Source organism: Arachis ipaensis, chromosome B03 (assembly GCF_000816755.2).
Source record: "Arachis ipaensis cultivar K30076 chromosome B03, Araip1.1, whole genome shotgun sequence".
Classification (NCBI taxonomy): Eukaryota; Viridiplantae; Streptophyta; class Magnoliopsida; order Fabales; family Fabaceae; genus Arachis; species Arachis ipaensis.
This window is the reverse complement of record NC_029787.2, coordinates 102,665,847-102,676,108: the sequence shown is the minus strand read 5'-3', so window position 1 is coordinate 102,676,108 and position 10,262 is coordinate 102,665,847. Positions and strand designations below refer to the sequence as shown.

General features: G+C 37.9%; 1 pseudogene; it reads right to left on the bottom strand.

The window, feature by feature from the left end:
- Positions 8,001–8,908, bottom strand: LOC107633464 (annotated as a pseudogene).

Genomic DNA, 10,262 nt, shown 5'->3' with positions numbered 1-10,262 from the left:
CCAAATCTTATTCAAATTGTATTCAATCTTTCATTCAAGGTGCACGACCAAACATTAAGTTTGGTGTTCCTTTTGAACACAGTTAATGAAAAGCAAGAAGATCCTCTGGATTTAGAAATTCATGACAAGTATACCATTTGCATGTTTTAATACTTTGATTTCAATTACTTTAGGTAGTGAAATTGTTTAGGATCAAAGAGCCAAAGTGACTATGATTTATTAGAATTATGCACATTCATTAAGGACAACCAACATGATTTCATGTCATCAGGAGACATTACCAAACACTAAGTTTGGTGTCCAGTAATAAGTGTGCATACATACAAAGGTCACGGCTATAAGCTCAGGAAGTCAATCATTGATTTACAATTCAAAAAGAAGGAAAAACATGTACAAGTACTATTCATTATTCACATGACCGAAAAAAAAAATAATACTAACTCGGGATTATCAACCAAAAGTCCATTATCAAGAGCAACCTAAATACAAAACATTTAGTCACACAAAGAGGTGCTGGGCACCAATGTCTCAAGAAGAAATGTGAACTAAAATGCCTGGAGTGGATATGTGTAGTGCAGTGATAAGAAAAAGAAAATGCCAAAGACTTGTGCAACACATGACACTAAGCAAACAAGGATCAAAGGAGCTCTAAGAAAAAGAAAAGAAAAACAAAGAAGAGAAAAGTGCCAAGGACATAAGAGTAACAAGAGGCCATAGCAGTGTTTGATGGATGCAATGAAAAAGTGATAATCTTACCTGATAAGAATGAAAAAGTGATACTGCAACTTTCTGCACAAAACCCTTCTGATGAACTTCAAGTGCTTACTAATGTAGCCAATTTAATTGCTTTCTGTTTCATACTTTCTTGTCAAATAACTCAGGACTTGCTTAGGGACAAGCAAGTATTAAGTTTGGTGTTGTTATGCCAAGGCATCTTAGGCTAGTTTCACTAGCATTTTTCTGTTAGTTTTAGTTGTTTTATGCATTTTCTTGAGCTTAAAGTAACCAAGAATGTTTAAATGAATAACAAAGCAATGAACCATCCAAACAGTATGATTTTGATGCAAATTCCATGAGTTTTTAGTTATATTACTTGAATGCTATGAATGGAAGATTCTCATGAAAATTTGCAAGACTTTGATGCAGTTGTTTGGATGATTTCAGGAAAGAAGAGGCTAGGCAAGGAAGCAACAAAAATCAATAAAGGAAGCTTGAATATCACATGTGGAGTTTAAGCTCCAGTTTAAGCTTAAACTGGANTTACTCTGGTATGAAACCCAATTGAATATCATGGTTTATGGGATTGGGCCTGAAGGATTGATGAGTCTGGAATTTCAATTTTTTGAGTCATGTGTCATTTCCACTTTCTCTTTACATTCTGCAACTTAATTCATGCAATCACCCCCATTCCCTTTTAATTTCAGCAATTTAGCTTCTGCTCTTTAATTCATGCAATTTAAGATTCCGCCATTTCAATTTCTTGCCATTTACGTTTCCCGCCAATTTTACATTCCGCAATTCTCATCTAATTCTTGATTCCGCTCAACTAGACACACTTCTAATCCGAATTGCTCATTCAACCAATCCTTGTGGGATTCGACCTCACTCTATTGTGAGTTTTTACTTGACGATAACCGGTGCACTTGCCGGAAGGAATTTTGCCGATCGTGCAATTTCCTAAATCGTGGCATAACTAGTTTATGCGCATCAACTTGCATGCGTGAAGAAGAAGACAGTAGAAAAGCAGAGATTCAGAAGACAGAGCATCTCCAGAACCTCAACCTGTTCTCCATTACTGAATCACAAGTAACCTTTATTTCATGTTATTTAGTTTTCATAAACAAAAGTAATTTTTATCGTTAATCTCCTGACTAAGATTTACAAGATAACCATAGATTGCTTCAAGCCGACAATCTCTGTGGGATCGACCCTTACTCACGTAAGGTATTACTTGGACGACCCAGTGCACTTGCTGGTTAGTTGTGGGGAGTTGTGAAAAGTGTGAATCACAATTTTATGTACCAATGGCCATATTCTGAAAAACGACGCGGGCGCGTGAGGCACGCGTTTGCATGATAGGGCTTGTGCTTCCAGCACCATTCCAGCCCTACTCTACCATAACTCTCTGCCATACACCTCTTTACATCGATTTTACAGGGCCACGCAGTCTCGTGGGTGACGTGGATGCGTGGGAAGGCTATTTTTCAACATGACGCGGATGCGTCAGCGACGCGGTCGCGTGGGCATGCTTGTGCCTAAGGCACGCCTCCAGCCACGCTCTCACGTGACTTTTTGTTCAATTCTCTTTTCTTCCGAATGCACCTATGACGCAGACGCGTCAGCAACGCTTGCGCGTCGCGTGCTTTTTTTTTTTTATGCAGTATGCAAATGCAAATGCAGGCTATATGCAGAGATTATGAGAAGAGTAATTAACAAAAAAATAAAGATAGAATAAAGTAACATAAAACTAAGACTGAAACTGAATGATCATACCATGGTGGGTTGTCTCCCACTTAGCACTTTTAGTTATTGTCCTTAAGTTGGACATTTGGTGAGCTCTTTGTCATGGTGGCTTGTGCTTGAACTCGTCTTGAAACTTCCACCAATGCTTAGACTTCCAATAAGCTCTATCAATACCAAGTAAATTCCTCAAGCTTTGATGGAGTTCTTCACAAGCTTTGAGCTCCCAAATTTGGTCCTCATGTATGCCTAGATCCCAAATCTTGTTTCTGCACCCGTCTTCAAGTGGAACATGATGATTCCATCCGGGTGGTAAGCAATCCGAATTCTCACTATGGTATCCAAACAGCTTCCTAGACCCATTCAATCGAGCTCTACACCAATACTTACACTTTAACTTGGAGTGTGCAACCGTATTGAACCTTGCAGGGCAACTCCTACCACTAACCATTTTCCTTTTACTTTTAATGCCACAAAGAGTTCTAAGTTGACCATCTGTCTCAAGTAAACCATATTCAAGTGGGATGAGAAAGCTAAGGGATATGAATTTTACCCACTTGAATGTTGTGAAGGATGATGGTGACTTAGGCGGAGAGGTCTCTAACAACTTTGGCAAGGTGATTTCAAGCTCCACTTTCTTGTGCTCTTCTTTGACAACTTCCACCTCTTTGCAAGCTTCTTCAATTCCAACCTCTTCCTCTTGGTAGCTTTCTTCCAAATCAAACTCTTCTTTATGGCTTACCAAGGGCATGGGAGGTTGTGCTTCCTCTTCTTTAATCTCCATCTCTTGATTAACCTCTGCAGAGTCTTCAACTATGATATGCCTTGGAGGTTGTACACCTTCCTCAACATCAACATCAAACATCTTTGAAGGAGGCTCTATGATTGGACTTTCCCATGGAGGTCAGCGTCTTCTAAATCTGCAACAACTTCTTCCTCTTCAATAATTACTGCTTTGTCCAGTTGTTTTAGTATAAAATCGTACTCATCCTTGATGATTTTCTTTCCATGATAACTCCTTTCAACTATTCCTTCATCTTCAAGGGTCTCTCCTATCTCCACATTTTGGGCCTCCTCTTGCTCTAAGACAACATCAGACTCCTCCTTGATCTCTTCCTTCACTAATTCTTCAACCACTCCTTCAACTTCAAGGGTTTCCACTACCTTCATCTGTAGGGCCTCCTCTAGCTTCTTATGAAGTATGGATTTGCGAAGATGATTTCTTCTTTCTTGTTCCATATCAATAGCATAACTGGGATCATCTTGCTCTTGGATTGATGGATGTGGGTGCTCTTCCATGGAGGGTGGTGATGGGATGGGAATATTATTATGTGGTTGAAAAGGAAGTGCACTAAAGCTTGAGGGTTGAATATTGGAGGTAGAGGGTTGGTCCATGTGGGATATAAGATTTTGGAGTGTAGAGGTGAGACCAATGATATTAGAGATGAGTGTGTTGTTATCCAATGAAGGTTGGGGTGGATAGGAGGGTTCATTTATTGGGAGAAAGGTCTCATAATACGGAGGTGGTTCTTCTTGATAAGGATATGGAGATGGTGGATATTGAGGCGGTGGTTCTGGGTGTGGTTCATGTGGTGGTTGGTGTGGTGGATGTGGGTTAGGGTCATATGGGGGTGTTTGGTGGTAAAGTGCTTGTGAGTATGGTGGTTCAAAGGTATGTTGGGGAGGCAATTCATAAGCATATGGCAGGGCTTGTTGGTAACTACAAGAGGGTCCACCATATTCATCATCTTGGTATACTCCCTGGAATGGCTCTTGACCATAGTAATTTGGTGGAGGTGGTTTGTCACGAAAGGGTCCACCATAACTATTGTCTTGGTATGCATCACAGAATGGTTGTTGGTTATAGCGCATTGGAGGGTGTTGTTGCCAAGAGGGTTGATCAAATCCTTGTGGCTCCTCCCATCTTTGATTCTTCCAACCTTGATGCCTATTTTCATTATAGTTTCCATTCTTTACAATAACATTGGAACTAAACTTGAAACCAGAGGGGTGAGAATTCATAATAGCAATTAAAGAAAAAAATTAATAAAAATTAATGAAAATAAACTCCTAAAACTAGAAATACTAAAAAAAAGAAACAAAAAAGAAAATAAAAATTAAAAACAAAACTAAAAATAAATAAACAGGCAAGAAGAAATATTTACAATAACCAATAATAAGGCACACGTTTGCAATTCCCTGGCAACGGCGCCATTTTTGACGAACTGGATTTCTTCCGGTAAAGAATTTTTATAAAAATAATCGCGTTGTAAGTATAGTTTCTAAACCAACAGAGAATCCTTTCGTACAAAAGTTTGGTTGTCACAAGTAAAAAAACCCAATAAAATTTATAACCGAAGTATTTAAACCTCGGGTCGTATTCTCAAGGAATTGCAGGGAAGTATGATTTATTATTGGTTATGAAAAAAGGTATGTTTTTGGGTTTTTTTTAAATAGGGAACAAGTCATTTAAATGGCAAGAAAAATAAAGTAATAATTATGAAAGCTCTTGGCAAGGTATAAGAACTGGAAATCCCATCCTAGTTATCCTTATCAGGTGTGATGAGAATTATTTATTGCTCCCACTTAGTTAACCCTTACTAAATAAAAGAAAGTCAAGTGGACCAATCAATTTGATCCTCAAGTCCTAGTCAACTCCTGTGGAAAGACTAGCCTTAGAGCGATCCAAATCAATCAGTGAGAATTCCAATTTTCAATCAACTGCTGAGTTTGACAACTCAAGTGTTACCAATTACTTAACCAAAACCAAAAGGATAAAAATCTAAATTAAATTGAAAGCATCATAAATAGAATAAAACAATCATAAATCTGAAATACCTCAAATTATATTAAATAGAATATTCAAATCTAACATGGAAAGATTTATAAGCCAATTTGGCAACATAAGTAATTAACAAGTAAAAGAATTAGAGTAAATAAAAGTAGAAGAGAAACATAAATTAAAGGAAAATTGAACTGGAATTTGAAGAAATAACCATAAAATAAGAGAAATCCTAATTCTAAAAATCTAAATCCTAAATCCTAAACCCTAAGAGAGAGGAGAGAGCCTCTCTCTCTCTAAAATTACATCTAAACCTAAAATTGTGAATTATGAATGTTGTATTTTTTGTTTGTATGAATGGATTGATTCTCCCACTTTATAGCCTCTAATCTGTGTTTTCTGGGCCGAAAACTGGGTCAAAAATAGCCCAAAAATCGCCCCCAATGATTTTTGATACGTCCAGCACGCTACAAATTCACGCATACGCGTCGTAACTTATAAATCATTGTGAAGCCCTGGATGTTAGCTTTCCAAGGCAACTAGAACCGTGTCATTTGGACCTCTGTAGCTGAAATTATGGTCAACTTAGTACCAGGAGGTCAGGCTGGACAGCTTTAGCAGTTCCTTCAGTTTCTTGTATTCCTTCCACTTTTGCATGCTTCCTTTCCATCTTCTAAGCCATTCCTGCCCTGTAAACTCTCAAAACACTTAACACACATATCAAGGCATCGAATGGTAATAAGAGAGGATTTAAACATAGCAAATTTAAGAGCACGAAGCATGTTTTCAATCATAGCACCAAATCAGGAAGGAAATTGTAAAACCATGCATTTTGTATGGATAAGTGTATGAAAGATTGATAAAATCCACTCAATTGAGCACAAGATAAACCGTAAAATAGTGATTTATCAATCACGCTTGATTCTATTCTAAGATACTCACTCGTACTTCAATCTGGAGAATGATATGATCCGTGACACTCATCATTATTCTCAATTCTATGAACGCGTGCCTGACAACCACTTCCGTTCTATCTGAGCTCAACGTAGTCATTGGGCGACAGCTTGAGTGCGTATCTCTTGGATATCTAATACACGGACCGAGTCCGTGAGATTACTATCTTCGTGATATAGGCTAGAATCATTGGCAGCATTCCTGGGATCCAAAAAGTCTAAACCTTGTCTGTGGTATTCCGAGTAGGATCCGGGAAGGGATGACTGGGACGAGTTTCAAACCTGCGAATGTTGGGCACAGTGACAGTGTGCAAAAGGATCAATGGATTCTATTCTGATGCTAGTGGGAACCGACAGATGATTAGCCATGCGGTAGCTGTGCCTGGTATTTTTCATCCGAGATGAGAAATCCGACAGTTGATTAGCCGTGCAGAAACCGTAGAGGACCATTTTCACTGAGAGGATCTTACAGCTTACCATGGAAGGGAGCACGCATGATTGGAAGAAGGCAGTAGAAAAGCAGAGGTTCAGAAGCAACAAAGCATCTCCAGACGCTTATCTGAAATTCCCACCAATGAATTTCATAAGTAACTTTATTTTATTTTATGTTTTTTTATATTTTAATTATCAAAACCTCATAACCATTTGAATCCGCCTGACTGAGATTTACAAGATGACCATAGCTTGCTTCAAGCCGACAATCTCCGTGGGATCGACCCTTAATCACTTAAGGTTTATTACTTGGACGACCCAGTGCACTTGCTGGTTAGTTGTGTGGAGTTGTGAAAAGTGTGAATCACGATTTCCCACACCACCTCCCTATACTCTCATCTAGAAGCTTCCTTTCCTTCATTCATATTAATCAACAAAGTTTTTTTTCCGTTAAATAAGAGTTAGCTTTCAAAATCAAATAATGATATTATTATGTCTTGTTATATATATCATGTCTAAAATAAGTCAAGTTTTTAAAGTTTTTATTGATAAATATTGCAAGGTGCACAAAATTAATCACTATACGTGTAACAACAAGAATCAATAATCTTTCACCAAATCAAAGTTGATGATAAAACAATATAACATGCATATATATAGATAGGCTTAGCTTTCTAGGAAATATGATAAAGTATATATAAATAAAATGCGGCCTTGTAATTAAAAGGAGACCTAGCTAGCTAGCTGTTTGACAAATCATGTAATAATAAATATATAATGCGAAGCTGCCATCAAACTTCTCTAATAATAATCACATTATCATATAGTAACATTGATGTTTCCCATGTCAGTTGCTAGCTATCATTCTCAAAATGCCATCTATCATAACAAAAAAATTAGAATAAAATAAAATATGGTTTATCTATCTTGTAACCACCTCAATTTATCCCTCGAATTAAATTCAGTCAACCAATTTTGTCCTCGCGATAAGGTTAGTTCAAACTTCAAGGACTGATATATGATGTCTCATTTGTGATATTTTAGAGAAAACATCAGGGACTAATTGCATCAAGACTAATTGCAAGAACACCTTTATTGGAAAATTATTTCTACTTTCCGAATCCCAACTCATACTATGCAGCTACTTGACTAACTAAACTAAAATTCTGTTAATCAATTGCCAACAATTTATAAAAGGTTTATCAATTGATCCTAACTGTCTAGTTTCACTTTAGGAATAGAAAGCCAGAAACAATAACCAGTTAGAGTACCTGAAAATGTGATCGAAATCCTCCACTACAATGTTGGCTATGGTCGAGTACTTGCTATCAAGAACACTGGCCCAAATTTGGAAGAAGTTTCAAAGAGGGGCCTCAAAACTGTCCAGCTCTTATATCTCTATCAAGCCGATCTGCATTCAGCGTCCCTAGAAGCTCTCTAAAGTCTTCATTGAAGATATAATACGCACTGTATTTATTGTAGAAATGAAAATATTTAGAATACCACACAATTTTCAAGTAAATTTGACATCCAATATATTGATAATCGGTTAAAGTAAGAGTGTGTAGTTATCTAAGTCTTCAAATGTGATTCATGATCAAGTAGAATTTATATCAGAAATTAATAATTATGATCAGAAAATGTGTACTTGTAATGATCTTCATAAGCAAAAGCAATGCTAGGATCTCTACCATTCCTAATTGCTTCCCTCACTCTCTCTATCCTTTCAAGAATCCCTTTAACTGCAAAATCAAATGCATCTTCAATGTTAGACCTTGGATCTGCATAAATTATACTTGGAATCAGTTTAATAACCTCTCTCAATGCAACTACCTCATTCTCTGGAATCGCCATTAACACCTTCTCCACAGTGGTATTTTTCTCATTCCATTCCCTCACATCCCTCATAGGTATATAAACTGAATACTTGGTTTGATTCTGCAGTAAATTCCATCGGTACTGCGAATAAACCATGCCAGGGTGGAAGAAAACCAGAACACAACCAGCCACCATTGAATCAAAAATCGACCTTCTTGTGTAAGAATCACCCGAAGGCTATAAACAGAACAATGAATCCCCAAACTCCATTATAACATGAACTGGGTCCTCACATTTTTCTTTACCAATGCCATAGCTGCAATCAATGAATTTGCAAGCACGCAATCTTCTACAATGTTGTATCACTTTTTCTTTAATGGAATCCTCGATTTCAGGCCTAGGAGCTTCCCAAAGGATTCAGAATCTTCTTCTTGACAGATAAACAGAGCTGATACCAGGGCATCTTGGCCAGTTTTACTGACCTTTTCTTTACTATTTTTAGGATAGTTTCATACACTTCTTTAGGAAATTAGCTAGTTTTGGGTAAATATTCACTTATGCCTTGATTCAAGCATACATTGTGTATTTTACATAATTTCATGAGGATTTTGCATAAGTTTAGTGACAAATATTAATATGCATTACTCATGACTTGGACTAGAGCTTTGATGCACTTTATTGCTTGATTTCAGGACCAAAAAGGAAGCAAGAAAAGGGGAGGTAACTTGCAAGATTAATGAGAAAAGTGATTGCCAATAACATTCTCAAAAAGCCATCAATGCCCACGTTAGAGAGTTACGTTAACTAAGTTAACGTGAACTCTAACGTGGAGAAGAAAAGTTGAGCCAACGTTAGTGACACTTAACATTATCACTAACGTTGGCAATTACTCATAAGTGGCCACGTTAACCTAGTTAACGTGGCCTCTAACATTAAGGGGGGAAGAGAAGCCAACGTTAGTGACACTCAACATTGTCACTAACGTTCCAATGCACCCCTTTGCCTTACGTTAAAACCCACGTTAACTAGGTTAACGTGGCTTCTAACGTGGTCCTTGCCAACCTTCGAGAACGTTAGTGACACTTAACATTATCACTAACGTTGGCAATTACTCATAAGGGGCCACGTTAACTTAGTTAACGTGGAAGCTAACGATGAGGAATGAAGGATGAGCCAACGTTAGTGACACTCAACATTGTCACTAACGTTGGGATGGCTAAAGATGGATACGTTAGAGGCCATGTTAACCTCGTTAACGTGGACTCTAACGTGAGACCCAGGGGCACATTGGAACGTTAGTGACAATGTTGAGTGTCACTAACGTTCTCGAAGGTTGGCAAGGACCACGTCTTCTCCCTCTACTCTTTTGTTTTTTCTTTGTTATTTTCAATTCTGTTTGCTAACCCACTAACTGTTTGATATATTGCATCACCCACAACTAACAGCAATTCTGACACAAATATTGTCTGCACCTATTTTCTCTGCTTGTACTTGTTGGTTGTATGACAAGGAGAAGAAGCGGGACTTCAACTTCCTTTGATTCTGAACCGGAGAGAACCTTCCTTAGACTAAGGAGGGAGGCTTGAAACAGTAGCAGAAAATGACTACTTCTATGCTTCCGAAAGAGGGAACACAAGAGGAGTGATGGAGCTAAATAATGTAGATGCTCTGTTGGCCCAAAACAAGCTCATTACCCAGCAGCTGGCTGACCTCACCAAGAAGATGGAGAGGAACCAAGTAGCAGCAATCTCATCTTCATCAACAATCCAAGAAGGAGTGAATGAAGAAGCAGAGGGGAGTCAGGAGCAAGCCAACTA